This window comes from Cervus elaphus, chromosome 2 (assembly GCF_910594005.1).
Source record: "Cervus elaphus chromosome 2, mCerEla1.1, whole genome shotgun sequence".
Classification (NCBI taxonomy): Eukaryota; Metazoa; Chordata; class Mammalia; order Artiodactyla; family Cervidae; genus Cervus; species Cervus elaphus.
Genome location: NC_057816.1, coordinates 21996752 through 22013569, shown reverse-complemented (window position 1 = coordinate 22013569; position 16818 = coordinate 21996752). Strand labels below are relative to the sequence as shown.

The following is a 16818-nucleotide window of genomic DNA, read 5'->3' as shown; positions in this document are numbered from 1 at the left end:
TTCCTTGGTGAATTCCCAGAAATAACTGGAACGCACTTTGCGGGCGGCCACTGACCCACTAGGCAACTGGGTCACAAAGACATAGTTAACAGCCCAGTCAACTTGGGCTCACACACGACACGTGCCGGTGATCTCACCTGCCCTGGCTGACCCTGTTTTAACCTCCCGGGCGTCGCCTGGGTTTTTCCCTGCGGGTGTGTCTGTTCCAGCTAATTGTTGATGATTCAGGCTGAGGTTTTGTGTTTTATCGGTAGGGATATCCTGATTATAAATATTACATGACTTTAACTTTGAAAGTATATTTGTACTGGTCAATCATCATGTCCCTCTCTGGAATCAGAAAATATGGTTACTGTGGCCATCTTCTCATTAGCCTGGGAGACCTCTTCAGGGCCCGGGCTGTAGCTCTTCATTCTTATGGGTCTCCTCCCGGGACCCAGTTCTGAGAGCTGCATAATGTGGCTGTTAAACAACGGTGGAGACACACCTCTTGACTGATGGCGGCCAAGGCCCATGCCCCTCCCTCCTCTGAGCACTTGAGCAGATGCATTTCCATGGGCATCTTCCTCTCCTGAGCGGCTCAACCCAGTCCTCTGGCCCTTCTGCTGCCCGCGGTGACTTCAGGCCACTCTCATCCGGCACCTGCTCTGGGATTCTGACCTCCCCCCGAAACCCTCCACCCCGCACTCATGGCGGCCCCGGCCTGCTGTTCTCAGGCCCTGTCCTGAGCAACCGGTGGTCCTGCAGCTTGGAATGGAAACCCTCCCCCAACACACACACACACACACACACACACACACACACACACACAACACACAAACACACCCCTCCCTGCTGACTTAAACTCAGAAGTGTTCTGTTCTCCAGAATTGGCGGCACCGTTTTCGACTGAGTCACCACTTCATACAGACCTCTGTGAATTTCGGGGAAAAAATCAAGCTGACTGGGGAATTTATAAAATGATCTCTGTCCTTGAAGAACTGAAGGTCTAGTAGGAGTGGCAGAACAGTCACAGAGCGACAGACTCACCACATTGCAGGAGACACTTAGGACGACCTTGTCTCACTTCTTCATTTCTCAGATGACGGATTAAGGGACAGAGACGTTAAGGAATTTTCCCAGAGTTAAAATGCTATTTAACAACAGATCTGGGACTCCTAAAGTTACTTAACAGTACAGGCAAGAAGAGGCAAAACACGCACACATATACACAAATCATGCATAAATAAATACCAATTTTAATAACCCTACCATTAGATCCCCTGGAGAAGGAAATGGCAACCCACTCCAGTATTCTTGCCTGGAGAACCCCACAGATGGAGGAGCCTGGTAGGCTACAGTCCACGGGGTCACAAAGAGTCGGACATGACTGAGCAACTTCACTTCATTCACCATTAGATTTAAGAATGTTCCCAACTACTTGGCCTGTTTTATTTTTTATTTTTTTGTCTACAGGCTCCAGGAAGAATGCTCTGGCACTGTTACTGCTAGTGGGTTCAGTCCTTCCTAACATCAGTGGTGATTTTATAGTTAGAGTCTTCCCCCTCCTTCCCTCATTCACATCCTGCTATTAATTGAGTCATTTCTGTCTCCTCCACGAAATTGTAATTAATCTTTGGTAGCATAATGAAAAGAAAAAAAAAAACTTTAACAAATGGCACCTAAATTCTTGCAGAGGGAATTGTCTTTAGCAAGAAAAATATGTGACTATGCCACATGGAATGGAATGCAAGGTCTTAAGCTGAGGGAGTCAAGGCATGAAAAGATAAACTGCTGTGTAACAGACACAGACAGGAATTTGGGGATGGGGAAAGAGCAGAGAGAGAGAATCAAGGAATGAGGTGGGGGGAGGGAGCAACAAGGGGTGGGGTGCTGAAGAAAATTGAAGAACAGTTTGGGGACTTTCCTGGTGGCCCTGTGACTAAGACTTCATGCTGCCAGTGCAAGGGGCCCAGGTTCGTCTCTGGTCGGGGAACTAGATCCCACATGCCACAACTAAGAGTTTGTATGCTGCAACTAAACATCCTACATGCGACAACTAAGATCCGGTGTAGCCAAATAAATTAATAAAATAGCAAAATAAAATACATTTATGAAAGAACAGCTTACATTGTTATACTATAAAACTCTTTCTCCCCTGTCTCCATCAAAACTCTCAGAAAAGTTTACTATACACAATTGGAGTGTGTGTGTGTGTGCTTCTAGCTAATAAATATGGCAAAGGTGATAGAATAGCCACTCCCTTGATTGGGTTATGTTATCTAAGACTCTGACTTAGCACATTAGAGACAGATGGTTCTGCTGATTTTGATGAAGTCAACTTCCCTGTTGTGAAACAGCCTAATGGCAAGGGAAAGCTAGGGGCCTATAGTAGCTAAGAGCTACCCTCAGCTAACAGTTGGCAAGAAAATAGGAACCTCAGTCCCATAGCTGCAAGTAACCAAATTATTCCAATGACTACATGAGCTTGGGAGAGGACCTTGAGCTTCAGAAGGGAATGCAGACCAACCCACATCTTAACTGAAGTCTGATGAAACCCTGAGCAGAAAACCCAGCTAAGCTGTACCTGACCCACAGAAACTAAAAAAATTAATGTATGTTATTTTAAGCTGCTAAATTTGTGGCAATTTGTTATGCAGCATAGAAAACTAATACAGGTGTGTGTGTGTGTGTGTGTGTTTATATACTGAGACCAAGGACTGAGTTCCTGGTCTGGATCACCACTGTGGGTAGGAAGGCGGCACATATAGAACAGTGAAATGATCTCTGAACTGGTTAAATCAGCTGAAGCAGGAGTCCTGAGTCAGCGATGGTCCTGAGAACATAGCCTTCAGAAATGTGGAGAAATATTGGCATCTTAGCAAACCTCCAGAGGCAAACACTGAGTCAAGAAGTTAAATTTCAAGGGCCTTCCTTGGTGGTCCAGTGGCTATGACTCTGCAGGCCCAATGCAGGCGGCCTAGATCTGATCCCTGGTCAGGGAACTGCCGGGAGCCGTTATGGGGGGTCCCGCCCGTGATGAGGTCATGAAGAAAATACCGGGCAGGCAAGGACGTCCAGGACCCCATCCATGACGAGGTCACGAGGAAAGAACCTGACAGGCAAGGCCGTCTAGGATAAGGGACCCTCCAGGTTGGCCTCGGCCTCTACCCCACCCTGTATCCTCCCCCCTTTTTCTGCTGTTGTTCTTGTTTGCCCTGCTGCAGATTCTTGTGTTGCCTGCCGAGAGTTCTCCTGCTCCTCTTTCACTGAATGAGGACCAACTTAAAACCCTAATTAATAAATCTCCTGGATGCTGCTGCCCTATGAAGGGGCCAGGGATGAAGGAAATGCTTCAATTCAAACCCTTTTGCTGGCATTCTGGCTTGTTTGATAAATATGTGCTCTCATTGCACAAAATGCTCATGATTGTTCTAAACATCCTTAGCACAGTACACTAACAAAAGAAACTATTAAGCATAGGTCCCTCCTCAGGGTGAGAAAAGCCCACAAATATTATAGCCACATATACGCCTAATAGAAAATAGTTTAGATAGAGATTAGCTGGTGACTTCTTGCAGGTAATTAACTTTTGGACTAAGAGCCTGTTTTGTGCCATATCTGCTGTTTTTGCAATCCTTTGCATTTCTGTTCTGTAAAAAATGTAATCCTATCTAGTTCCCATGGAGATGACACCTAATAGAAAGAAAATAGATTAACCACAAAAAAGACAGGGTCGGCTACTGAAGTTGCTTAAAGTTGCACCAGGTGCAAGCCATAAATTGTCAACAGGCCTGAAAGCCAAAAGATATTATACATAGAGATTAACCATAAAAAAGGCCCTAATAGGCACAGAGCCCTTTGGGGGGTGAGGAAGCCCTATTAGAAAATACAAAAAATATTGTTTTAAAAGTGGTTATTAGATCAACGTTTGGTTGATGTTAATGTGCTGAGGTTGTGCACTGGAAACTATTGTTAATACAGTTGGAGATCTAGTAAAATAAGAGTTTAGCCCTAGTGTGAAAACAATAAAATAATTGTTAATTTTAACCAAGAGCGCTAAACAGGGGCTGCCTCTCCAGAGCCACAGAGTCTTTGTGTGTTAAACTTTTTAGATAAATTTAGCTGAGAATTTCTGCAAAAAGACTGACTTTTATGTTAACAGGATTGTATTTCTATTATGTTACAACTTGCTGTACCATGAGACTGCCACTTTTCTGTTTTCTGCTAACCTCAAGGCCAGGAGATATTGTACAAAAAATCTATGGGAAAAGACTCTCATAAACAAAAAATATACAGAGCACGCCTGGTTTCGTGAAGGACAAGCTGATGTAAAGTTAAACTAAGTCTGCATGCTTATCTGCCCCTTAGAAGTGTACCAACTTAGGGTATAAAGGAGACGGTGAAAAATAAAGCAACTGCCAGACTCTGCTGCACATTCCTGGTCTGGTCTCTTTCTTTCTCTCTCTCTCCCTCGCAGACTTGGCCCTATTAAGGCCGGTCCTATGTGTCTTCTCTCACCGACGCCGTTCATCCTGAGGATTCCCCTGGATCCTGCTGGGGCTGGACCCCAGCAGGGAACTAGATCCCACATGCCACAACTAAGACCCAGCGCAGCCAAGTTAATTTTTTTTTAAAAGTCAAGTATAGATATTTTGTTTGAAAATTGACCCCAGAAAACCAGGTTGGATATTGGGGGAATGAGACAGGCAAAGTGAAGGAAGCCAGGGAAGGCTGCACATCATGCAGATTACTACTGTGGGCAGCTAGAGCTTAATCCAGAGGGAAATAATGAACAAGCCCCAGAGTTATCATCCCCAAAGGGCATTTATCCACTGTAATGTTTATCTACCAACTGCCATCAGATCTGGGCTGAAGGCTGCTTCTGATGGGTAAGGAGAAATTAATTCCCCAGACTTCTGGGTGACATTCTCAGAGAGGCATACTGTCCAAGCCTTCTCCCCTTCTCTAACAGCTCTCAATGTGTGTGTGTGTGCAAGCTACTCCTCGTGTCAGGCACTTTATATCTATTTGTTTATTTAATCCTCCCAGTATCTTCTTCTCAGTAGACATCATCACCCCGTTTTACAGACAAGAAAGACTAAAACTTCAAGAAGTCAGCAACTTGCCGAGGTCATAGAGTAGCAGTTGCTTTGTTTACTTGCTAAGTCCCTTTTGCCGCCACCCCCCACCTGCCCCCCCCCTTGCCCAGGCTCCTCTGTCCATGGGATTTCCCAGGCAAGAACACTGGAGTGGGTTGCCAATTCCTTGCTGCTGCTAAGTCGCTTCAGTCGTGTCCGACTCTGTGCGACCCCATAGACAGCAGCCCACCAGGCTCCCCCATCCCTGGGATTCTCCAGGCAAGAACCCTGGAGTGGGTTGCCATTTCCTTCTCCAATTCCTTAGGGTAGGACAAATTGAGAAAGTAGCATTGCCATATATACGCTGTCATGTGTAAAACAGAAAGCCAGTGGGAAGCTGCTCTACAACACGGGGAATCTAGCCTGGCACTCTGTGATGACCTAGAAGGGTGGAATGGTGGTGGGAGGCTCAAGAGGAAGGAGATATGTATATAATTATGACTGATATATATTGATGTATGGCAGAGACCATAGCATTGTAAAGCAATAATCATCCAATTAAAAAAAAAAAGAACTTGGATTAGAAACGCAAGTTGGTCACCAACGAAGTTCAGGCTTCTGACCACCTCTCTGAGTCATCAGTTGGAAGTCCACCTCCTGGTCTAACCTTTGCTCCCAGGACCTACCCTCTGACTAAGCTCCAGGATGTAAGGTGGACCTCTCTGCCCACTCCTGGGGCCCTCTCTTGTGGCTGAAGCTACTTTTGATTCTTGCTTCCATAAACCTGTATGTGAATGGTGCCAGGCTTGTCCCTACCATCAGTTCAGCTTGCCAGAGTGGAGGGAGCGGGAGGACCGGAGAGTCTGTGGAGCTGAGGCACGTTGCCTGGGAAACGAGGAATTTGTGTGAGGCTTTGTGTGGGGAGGAGGCAGCGCCTCGCTGCTCCAGCAACTGCAGAACAAGAGACAGATTAGCTGGCCAGCTCTCTCTGGAACAAAACAAGCTTTCTGTGGGCCTGGACAGTGAGGAATGGCCCTCCCCAAGGACATTTTTTTTCTTCTCCTTTTTCTTTTTAAAGCTCTCCAACTCTGGCTCACTTCTAAGAGACATCAAAAAGGAATGGAGATAGGGTGGGTGGGTGTCAAAAACTCCCTTGCCCTTCCTGGGGCCTGCACCCTGCAGGTTGGTTTTGCTGCCTGCAGATGTCTATAACTGTGAGGATTAACCCGGACGAAAAGCATCCTATAGAGATGTGTGTGTGTGTTAATCGCTCAATCGTGCTTGACTCTTTGTAACTCCATGGCCTATAGCCCACCAGGCTTCTCTGTCCACAGGATTCTCCAGGCAAGAATACTGGAGTGGGGGTTGCCATTTCCTTCTCCAGGGGATCTTCCTGACCCAGGGACTGAACCCAGTTCTCTCGCACTGTGGGCAGATTCTTTACCGTCTGCGCCCCCAGGGGAGCCCTCTGCAGAGATGGGGTGTCTCAAAAAGACGTGGGGCTTATTAGGAGAAGTGTGTGATTCTGGGAGAGCATGGGGTCCTGGGGTAGATTTCCATAAGGCTGGGAGGAGGAGCTCCCAGTTCCAAACTAGAATACTGAAAAGCATCCAAGTGTTTTATGCTGAGAGTCAATATTTGATTTCTGAATAGAATTCCTGCCCCCTCAGAAGCTGAGAGGAACTCAGGCTTGTGTCCACAGTCGATGAACGTGCCCTATTCAGCAACTCTCCAGAGGAACAAAGAGGAGCAATTCACTGGCATTATAGCATGGAGATATCCAGCTTTCGCTGACCTATTTAAGATGCAGCGGAAAACATCTCTGGATTTCTGTTCATGTAAAGCTTCAGGAAGATCCCCTGGAGAAGGAAACGGCAATCCACTCCAGCATTTTCGCCTGGGAAATCCCATGGACAGAGGAGCCTGGTGGGCTGCAGTCCATGGGGTCATAAGAGTCAGATATGACTGAGCGGACTAATCAACAACAAAGTTTCAGTGCTCAAACAAAAGGAGGTTGAAAAATCATGGGGAAGCCACAGATTACCCTCAGTTTGTCAAAGGCTTCATTGTTTCTCTTCTAGATGCTCAAATGGTGTCCTCCCACCAATGGTATCCGGGAAAGTGTTTGCTCCCATCCTCCCTCCCCTGCCCTCCTCCCAAAGAGGGAGGCTCGGAGATGGAAGTCAACTGCCTACTGTGTGAAAGGCACTTGGTGTTCCAGACTTTAGTAAGAGGAGTGGGATGTGGGGCAGGTGACCCGTTCGAAAGTAACAGAAAACATAATCCTTGCGGAGGTATTTAACCTTACCTGGGAAAGCTGCATCTATTAATAAGTCTACAATGCTGTTGATAATACAGCTCTACTGCCCTTACAGTTTGTCTTTTATTATTTTTTTAAGGTTATTTTTATTTACAAGTTTGGAAAAAGGTACATTTTTTACATGGGTTATTTGCCCCAATTAAAAGAGTGCTGTTTGTCTAAAAGTACAAATACCCACAGGAAGATTGCAGTGACTTTAAGGTTCTTTTTTTTTTTTATCTTTATTTATTTTTTTTTTATTGTTAACACTCTACTAATTAGATGTCTTAGTCTCTTTTTCTGATTTCTTTTCTTCTCCATTGCCTCTTAATTTAAGGTTCTTTACTACAGAAAGGGACGAAGAAACTGAAGCCTGCAGCATAAACTGAGGATTAGAGGGGAAAAGAGTTTGCCACAGATATGTTCTTTTCCTTGGGCTAATTAAAACTAAAAAAAAAAAAGAAAAACCCCAAACAAAGGGGGATTACACATTTATTTATCTAGAATAGCACTGCTTTTTTAAGAAGATTAAAGGATCCCCAAATTTCCCTGGCTTAAAAACTAATGATTGTTTCCATCCCTCTGCCAGACTGTCTTTTAGAATATTGTCTTATTCTAACAACTCTGTGTGGCAAGAGTTTTTTTCACAAGGAGGGACATGAAGCTCAGAGAAGTTAAGAAACCGGCTCCAAGTCACACAGGTTATGTCAACATAGTGTACACTCAGCCCCAGCTTCTTGTTCTAGTGTTCACACCCTACACTCCTGAAAGAGGTCGCTTCCAGTCAGGCCCAGAAGTAAAAAGTGGGTAGGAAAAAGGATGTCTCTGACACAAGGTATGAGACAAGGAAGAATAAAGGCAACCAACAGGAACTTAGGGGAAAAAAAGAAAGATTTAGGAGGAGAATGACTGAGTCCCCAGTGGTGACTCTGAGGACACTAAGACAATGAATGTATGATACATGGGATTCAACGTAGGGAGAGACAAAATTTCTTTTCTTTATATATGTGTATTTAGTTATTTGACTGTGCCTGATCTTAGTTGCAGCACTCAAGATCTTCGATCTTTGTTGCAGTATGCAGAATTTTTTAGTTTAGTCGTAGGATCTAGTTCCCTGACCAGGGATAGAACCTGGGTCCCCAGCATTGGAAGCTTGATGCCTTAACCACTTGACAGCCAGGGAAGTTCCCTATAAAACATTCTTGAAATTCTTCTTTTGAAATTGTTTTTAGACCCTTCAATATACTTTTTAAAGTATCTTTTAAGATAGCAATTTTTGTATTTTGGTGCTAAGTCACTTCAGTCGTGTCGGACTGTTTGCAACTATGTGGACTGTAGCCTGCCAGGCTCCTCTGACCGTGGGATTTTCCAGACAAGAATACTAGGATGGATTGCCATGCCCTCCTCCAGGGGATCTTCCTGACTCAGAGATCAAACTTGCACCTCTCGTGTCTCCTGCATTGGCAGGTGGGTCCTTTACCACTAGTATTTTAGGAGTACATTTTCTAAAAAAGTCAAAATATGGTGAATAATATAGGCAACAATTTATTGACAGATAAAATAATTTTGGCCCAAACTGCCTTTGTGTTAAGGTGAAGTCTCTTAGTGAAGCTTCTTTGACTACAAAGAATAGCCATCCCAGGGAAGTTACCATCAGAGGCGAAGCATGCCACATGGGTTTAGAATTGTAGCACTCATACACTGGAACCAGTTTTTGTGGGCAGCTCTGAATCTTTCTGCTTATCTGCTCCATTCTCTTACCTTTACCAATAGCATCCTTCTATTTTGCTCACCTAGGCGCTATGTTAACAAACAACATAAAACCTAATGCAAAATGGCATTGATGATAAGGGACTTTATTGGCTCACATTCGCTTATAGTCTAGAGGTGGGGTAACTGCGAGAGTTAGCTTAATCCACAGGCTCAAAAGTGACAACAGAGAATAGGAAGGACTTTAAATTGTGGTTAGACCATCTCTTTGAAATGTTGCCAGTCTCTTTGATGAATAAGAAAAGAATAATGATGATGCTAGTGATAAAAAACATGCCTGCTAATGCAGGAGGCATAAAAGATGGGGGTTTGATCCCTGGGTTGGGAAGATCCCCTGGAGGAGGGCATGGCAACCCACTCTAGTATTCTAGCCTGGAGAATCCCAAGGACAGAGGAGCCTGGCGGGGCTACAGTCCACGGGGTTGCAAAGAGTCGGACAAGACTGAGGCAACTTAACACATACACACAGACTATCTGTGGATTTTACACTGGGAGTGATATGGCCTGAAAGCTGTTCGTGCCTTGGTCCCTGAGGTGCAACAACACTCAGAGGTTGTAGTTGGGTTCTCCAGGAAGCAGACTCTGAAATGAAGTTTCAAGTTCAGGATTTTATCAGGGACTGGATATTGACACCTGTTGAAGGGAGGAGAAGGAAATAGGAGGAGGCAGAGGGATTGACTGAGCTGTGATTCAGGCTGGACAGCCTCAGCCAAGTCCATGGGGAGCTCTGCAGCTGAAATGATGGCTCATCAGAATTGCTCCAAGTTAGGCAGAAACACCCACGCCTTATGTATCTGCAGAAAAACATGACTGAAAAGGATACATGCGTCCCAATATTCATTTCAGTAGTGTTTACAATAGCCAAGACAAGGAAGCAATCTAAATGTCCATTGACAGAGGAATGCATAAAGAAGACATGGTATATATATACACAATGGCATATTACACAGGCATTAAAAAGAATGAAATTAATGCCATTTGCAGCAACATGGATGGGCCTAGAGACTGTCATACTGAGTGAAGCAAGTCAGACAGAAAAGGAAAATATCATATGATATCACTTATATGTGGAATCGAAATAGAAATGATACAAATGAACTTACTTACAAAACAAAAAGAGACTCACAGACTTAGAAAACAAATGTAGGGTTGCTGTGGGGAAGGGATAGTTAGGAAGTCTGGGATGGACATGTACACACTGCTATATTTTAAATGGATAACCAGTGTAGACCTACTGTATAGCACAGGGAACTCAGCTCAATGTCATGTGCAGCCTGGATGGGAGGGGAGTTTTGGGGGAGAGTGGGTACATGTGTATGTATGGCTGAGTCCCTTCGTTGTTCACCTGAAACCATCACAACACTGGTAATCAGCTACACCTCAATACAAAATAAAAAGTTTAAAAAATAATAATAATAAACAAAAAGCACCTTGTCTTTACATTTCCAGACCATCAGTCTTGGGATGAGTCTCCTCCTCAGAGAGCAAGGCTGCTCTCTGAAGCTAATGTCCCTTAAGGAGCTGACAGCTCAAGGGGCTACAACACTCTCAGAAGCTAGGCCATCAAGTCCTTCCTTGATTCAGGATCTGGGAAGCGCATCTCTATGTCCATGTGAGATGAGCATTTGGTAATATGGAGGACAATGAAATTCTTGTGTTAATTTTTTTTTAATCACCCACCAAGAGAAAGGGGAAAATGCTTCTTTATCTTTGATAAATTTAGAGAATTTTTTGCAAAGATGAGTACAGCAGATGCTCTTGAGACAAGTGGGCTTAATTGGAACAATCTGTTATTGATGCCATTTACAAGGAAACACTTTGTAAAAAACTTGGTTGGCACAAACAAGCAGAAGGACCCTTGCCAACGATTTCAGTTAGAAAGGTTATTTTGGGATTGATACCAAGCTGGGCCATGTGGGGCTCCTGGGGACAGAGCCTTTCTGTGTCTCCCATTTCCTTGATCACAGGAAACAGCCTTCATTCAGTCTTCATGACCTTCCCAGAGTTCCAATGGGTAAATTCAAACAGCTGTTAATTAGGGAAGGGAGGGGATGCAAGACCAGGTAGAAACAGTCAAGAGCAGCCTTGGGGCAAGGTTCTGTTTCCCCATCACAGAAGACACACAACAATATCTTGGAGGTATTTTTTAGCTATGGAAACTCCTTCCAGGTGGGAGAAGTTATGGTATGCTCCCCACAAGCCTGTTGACCCCAGACCAGTTGGACCTGAAGGCTGACAATGTTGACACCCACTTACCTCCCCACCAACCCATCAGAAGAATGTCAGGAGCTGACATTTACTGTTAAACTTGTCACTGTCTTCCCCAAGTGGGGACACACAGTTTTGAGGGCATGAGTGCACTGTGGCCCGCTTTGCCTGGAAAAGCAATAAAGCTACTCTTTTCTGCTTCCCCCCAAATTCTGTCCAAGATTTAATTCGGCACCAGTGAACAGAGGAATTGAGCTTTTAGCATCAAGAGTTAGGTAAAGGGGAGGAGGAACACAGAAGACTTGGAGGAAACAGCCCAGAACATTGGATGCTAACACTGGGGAATCCTGCTCAAATGTGAGGAAGAGAGTGGAAGTGGGTGATGACTCAGCAGTTGAGCTTCCAGGTCCCTAGAGGGGGGAACAGGCCATTTTTCCCACTTCAGGAAAGGTTCTCCTTAGGACAGACCCTTGGGATGAACAGGTGACCACGTTTTCCAATGTGTTACAGGTTGGAGAGGGGGGTGTCAGTCAGCCACAAACAGGTTAGTGATGATCAAGCAGCACATTTTGGAGTTCTGTGTGGGGTGGACCGCTGCCAAGGACCCAGTGACTCAGAGCTCTGCGCATTGATGGCCAGGGATCCGCCAGCCACACACATCAGAGGGCGTCCCCCCGAGGAGGAGTGATTGAAGCAGGGCCGCAAGACTCTGGTGCCAGCAACACTCGTTCTTTTAAGTTTCTGAAGAAGACAGACATTTCTAAGCAAACAGTTCCCTTGCCAAGAAACTAACTCTGGCCATGGAAGATAAGCCTTGTGAAAACATCAGCAAATGGGAGCTGGGCTCAAGATGAGACCTCTCTGGAAATGCAAGAATATAGATTTATATATGAAGCCACAGTAGCTAGTGGGAGGCACAGACCTGAGTGAGCAGGTTAGAGAAGCTACCTGATAACACTTCTTCCTAGTGTTGGAGTGTGTGTGTGTGTGTGTGTGTGTGTGTGTGTAGGTGCACAAATCCATCTCCCTCTGGCCCTCTTCAGCAGTAGCTGTTTTCTGTTTCTCACCACTCTGGGTGGATGTGGGGTGGGTTTTCTTTTTTTCCCCTTACTTTCTTTTTTTTAAAATTAACCATAAAAAATTTACACTATTTTTTAAAATCGGAGGATAATTGCCCTACAATGTTGGGTTTCCTTCTTGTTACTTCATTACTCAGTGCTATCTAAAACCATTTGTTTTTTTAATTCTATTATTTATAAAAAGGGAGCTCCTTTTTCTCTGCTTCGCCCTTCGCTTTGACTCCATGTTAGGTTATGCCATGTACTAATTTGCCAGCTACAGTCATCCACCAACCTCCAGGTCTTTTCCTGGAATTCCTTGAAGACTGTTGCTCCTGGCTCTCACCAACACTATTCTGGTCATGGATCTTGGTGATTTCAATAACCTCAGGAATAGTCCATTAAGTGCTCTTGCCCTCATTTCTGTGACTTCTTCTGCCGCAGTTTTGTTCTTCTACCTCAGCACTCTCTCCCTTGGTCATACCATAGACTTGGACAGTACCAATATCTGCAGTTTCAAGCATCTTGAGATCACCACCTATTTTAAAAAAATAGGTATTTATTTATTTATTTGGCTGCATCAGGTCTTTGTTGTGGCATGTGAGATCTTTAGTTGAGACCCACGAACTCTTAGCTATTGCATGTGGGACCTAGTTCCCTGACTAGGGATGGAACCTGGGCCCCTACATTGGGAGCTGGGAATCTTAGCCATTGGACCACCAGGGAAGTCCCTCAACCAGCTCTTATTTTTTCAGTGCATCTCGCTCTAACAAACCTTAGCCCCACCACTGGACCCTACAAGGTCTTGATCCTGCCAACTTTACCAGGTCCCGTATCTACTTAGTAACTTCCCTGGTGGCTCATATGGTAAAGAATCTGCCTGCAATGCAAGAGACCTAAGTTCGATCCCTGGATTGGGAAATTCCCCTGGAGAAGGGAATGACAATCCACTCCAGTATTCTTGCCTGGAGAATTCCATGGTCAGAGGAGCCTGACAGCTACAGCCAATGGGATTGCAAAGAGTCGGACATGACTAAGCGACTGAGCACACAAAACAAATATGGGAAAGGGTGACAAGTAGGTAAGATGATTTTTAATCACTCTGTCATGTCTGACTCTTTGCGATCCCACAGACTGTAGCCTTCTAGGCTCCTCTGTCCATGGGGATTCTCAGGCAAGAATACTGGAGCGGGTTGCCCTGCCCTCCTTCAGGGAATCTGCCCTACCCAGGGATCGAACCCAGGTCTCCTGCATTGCAAGCAGTTTCTTTAACATCTGAGCCACTAGGGAAGTTTCAATACCATGGCCAGTCATTTAATTACTCCCTTGCACTCATCTTTAACTCTCTTGCACCTTTCTTGCTTGTAAGTAATAGTTCGGTAAAAACTCAACCCTGGTTAAAATTAAAACCCCCACCTATGATTATGCCTGTAACCACGCAACTGAAGGAAAACCCTCAAACATGCTGACTAGTCTCACTTTAAATTCATAATCAGGAACCTCACATGGGTCCTTAAGGCTGTCTGGCAACTGTACATGTTTCTAGTTCATACTTCTCCTCTTCTGGACAACTACTGTACACCTTTTTCAAACGTCCAGCATCTCTTTTTCTCTATTTTATTCATTGATGAATTTGCTTTCTATTTGTAATAGTTATGTCTTTCTGTGTAACCAGTTACCTCAGAATCTAGCATGTTGAAAGAACAAATATTATCTCACAAAGTTTCTGGCTGGATAGTCTGGCTCAGGGTCTCTTATGAGATTGCAGTCAAGTTGTTGGCCAAGACTACGGTCTCTGAAGACTTGACTGGGGCTGGAGGATCCACTTCCAAGATCATTCACCAGGCTGTTGGCAACAGCCTTCAGTTCACTGCCATGTGGTCCTTCTTATATGACTTCCCATGACATAAATGGCTTCCCCCAGAGCAAGTGTTGGGAAAGAGTGAGAATCACAGCAAGAGTGAGAGATAGAAAGAATGAGAGTACATGGTGGAGAGAGAGAAACACAGCATTATTTTATAACCTAATTTCTAGTGACATGTCATATACTATTGGTCACACAGAACAATTCTACATGGTGTGTACAGTGTGAAAGGGGACTACACAGGGTGTGAATACCAGGAGGTGGGGATCATTAGAGTCACCCTGTAGGCTAACAAAAATACTATTTTATGGAGAAAACAGAGCAATCAGAAAGGAACTTCCACAAGCTCCCACTGCCATATTAGCCAATTACCAGTATATATTCTACTTCACTGCTAGTGTTATAATGAACTCTCTCTCCTGCTATCTAAGGCCAATGCCTTCAACTGTTCACTAGATCCCATTCCCTCTTACCCACTTAAGGACACAGATACAAAAATTCCTCCATCTCTCTCCTGCATTGTCAGTTTTCTTTTGTTTACTGGATAGTTAGCATCAACAGAACACACGGACTGCAATATTAAAGAAAAGAATCCTATGATCTATCTCTTTCAGATACACATTTTCTCTGTGTCACTTTACAATTCAACTCATTGTAAGAGTTGTCTAAAATGGCTGTCTCCAATTCTTCCTCCCTCTCTAGGCCTACCCAGCAGCCTTTTGATCTCAAACTACCCCCAAAACACTGTTTTTATAAAAGTTATCTATGACCTCCATATTGTTCAATCCAACAGTTAATTTCAGTCATCATCTTATTTGACCTATCAGAATTTAACACAGGTTAAATTCCTCTTCAATAAAACATTTTCTTCAAGGTATTACACACTCCTGGTTTTCTTCCTAGGCTTACAGGCTGATCCTTCCAATTTCTTTGCATTCCCCTCTTCTTCCCAGTCTGTTTAATGTGAGGAAGCCCCAGGGCTCAGGTTCTCAGCCAGGCAGGCACCCACTCTGGAGAGATTGTACTTGCAGTTCACTTTGCCTGAACTTTTAGAAAGCTCTCCAGTGAAAATTAGGAGTGTTTCATTATTCCATGGAAATGTGCATTGGATTCTTTGCTCAAAATTACCTCTGAAGCCTTCTCTGGTCATCCTATCTAAAATTTCATCTCCCCTACCCTCCGACACACTTTTTATCCTCATCCTCAGCTTTTAATCTACAATGCTCATCACCTGAACACATTTGTTTACTTATTCATGAATCTATTTTGTTATTTCTCATTGTCACTCCCACGAACAAAGGATATTTATCTCTTTTGTTCACTGCTATACATTTCCAGTGCCTAAAACAGTACTGGTATACAAAAAATCTCTCAATTGTAAGTTACATGAATGAACGAATGGGTATCTCACAGGGATAATGAAAGCTTGGAGCAGGCAGGGAGACCATATTTATGTATAAGAACATGTATGAAATAGCACTACTAATGTAGGGAGGTGTACAAAGGATCAGCATGATTTACAACTGGCTTGAAAAGTGTTAGTTGCTGAGTCCTGTCCAACTCTTTGGGACCCCATGGACTGTAGGCCGCCAGGCTCCTTTGTCCATGGGATTTTCCAGGCAAGAAGACTGGAGTGGGTGCCATTTCCTTCTCCAGGGGATCTTCCCGACCCAGGGATTCTTCCCGACTACAGGCAGATTCTTTATGGTCTGAGCTGCTGGCTTAGTTCGTTCCTGAAGGAAGCCCTGCCAGGCCCGCCTTCGCCCTTTTCCTGTGCTTCCTTCAATTAGGCCCCTGATCTGCTCAGTTATGGGCTTCTCTATGGCTCAGTGGTAAAGAAGTCGCCTGCTAAGGAGGACACCCGGTCCGATCCCCCCTGTCGGGAAGATCCCCTGGAGAAGGAAATGTCAACCCACTCCAGTACTCTTGCCTAGGAAATCCCACGGACAGATGAGCCTAGCGGGCTACAGTCCATGGGATCGCAAAAGAGTCAGACACGACTTATCAACAACAACCCGCTCAGTCAACCTGCTTTTCAGCCCAACGTATTCCTTTGCCTGAAGATGCCGGACATCCCCGGCGCTGGGATATTCAGGCACCGCCGGCAGACCCACATTTCTGCTGGCCGGTTTCCCAGCCGCCGGGGGAACTCACCCTGGCCGCACCCATTCCACTAGCATTCACAAGTCCCACCCCCTCAGCGAGACGAAGCGGAGGTGACGCACATCTGGACGCTAACTCCGCCCCTCACGCTTTTCCAGTCCCCGGGAGATGACGTGAGCCCGGTAGAGGCGGATACTAGGGCGCCGAAGGGCGGGGTGGGGCAGCGCGACGCGGGTTTCTCCAAAGCGGCGGTTTACTGGCGGTAGTTACCTTAGTATCCATGTTAGCTTGAGTTGTGGCCAGCTGCGATCAATACTACTAGGCCGGTGCAGTCTCAGCCAGAGTGTGACCCCGAGGCCTGAGAAACAGGCTTTTCTCTGGTCCGGGACTCCCCGGCGTTCAGCGCTGCCCCCATAACCGGATACCAATTATTTGAACTTTCGGCGTCAGACCCAG

At 45.1% G+C, this 16818-nt stretch overlaps 1 protein-coding gene and 1 long non-coding RNA gene across 6 annotated transcripts in view; one reads left to right on the top strand and one right to left on the bottom strand.

Annotated features, from left to right (window-relative positions):
* Window positions 1-10475: 10475 nt before the first annotated feature.
* Window positions 10476-16763, bottom strand: LOC122675368. Of its 2 annotated transcripts, none has more exons than XR_006335239.1 (3): window positions 16633-16763; window positions 14115-14309; window positions 10476-12933 (listed from the first exon to the last, which is right to left on the bottom strand). It is a non-coding gene; the product is annotated as an uncharacterized LOC122675368 (long non-coding RNA). The 2 variants fall into 2 exon arrangements; XR_006335241.1 differs by lacking the exon at window positions 16633-16763 and adding an exon at window positions 16414-16460.
* CCDC15 (coiled-coil domain containing 15) overlaps window positions 16545-16818 on the top strand; it is a 47295-nt gene continuing 47021 nt past the window's right edge. For 3 of the 4 annotated variants that reach the window (XM_043873963.1, XM_043873938.1, XM_043873972.1), the window contains exon 1: window positions 16677-16818. The gene's annotated coding sequence lies outside the window, so the exon portion shown is untranslated. Of the gene's footprint in view, window positions 16625-16676 lie in introns of those variants that run through there. The other variant, XM_043873954.1, reaches the window with a different exon arrangement.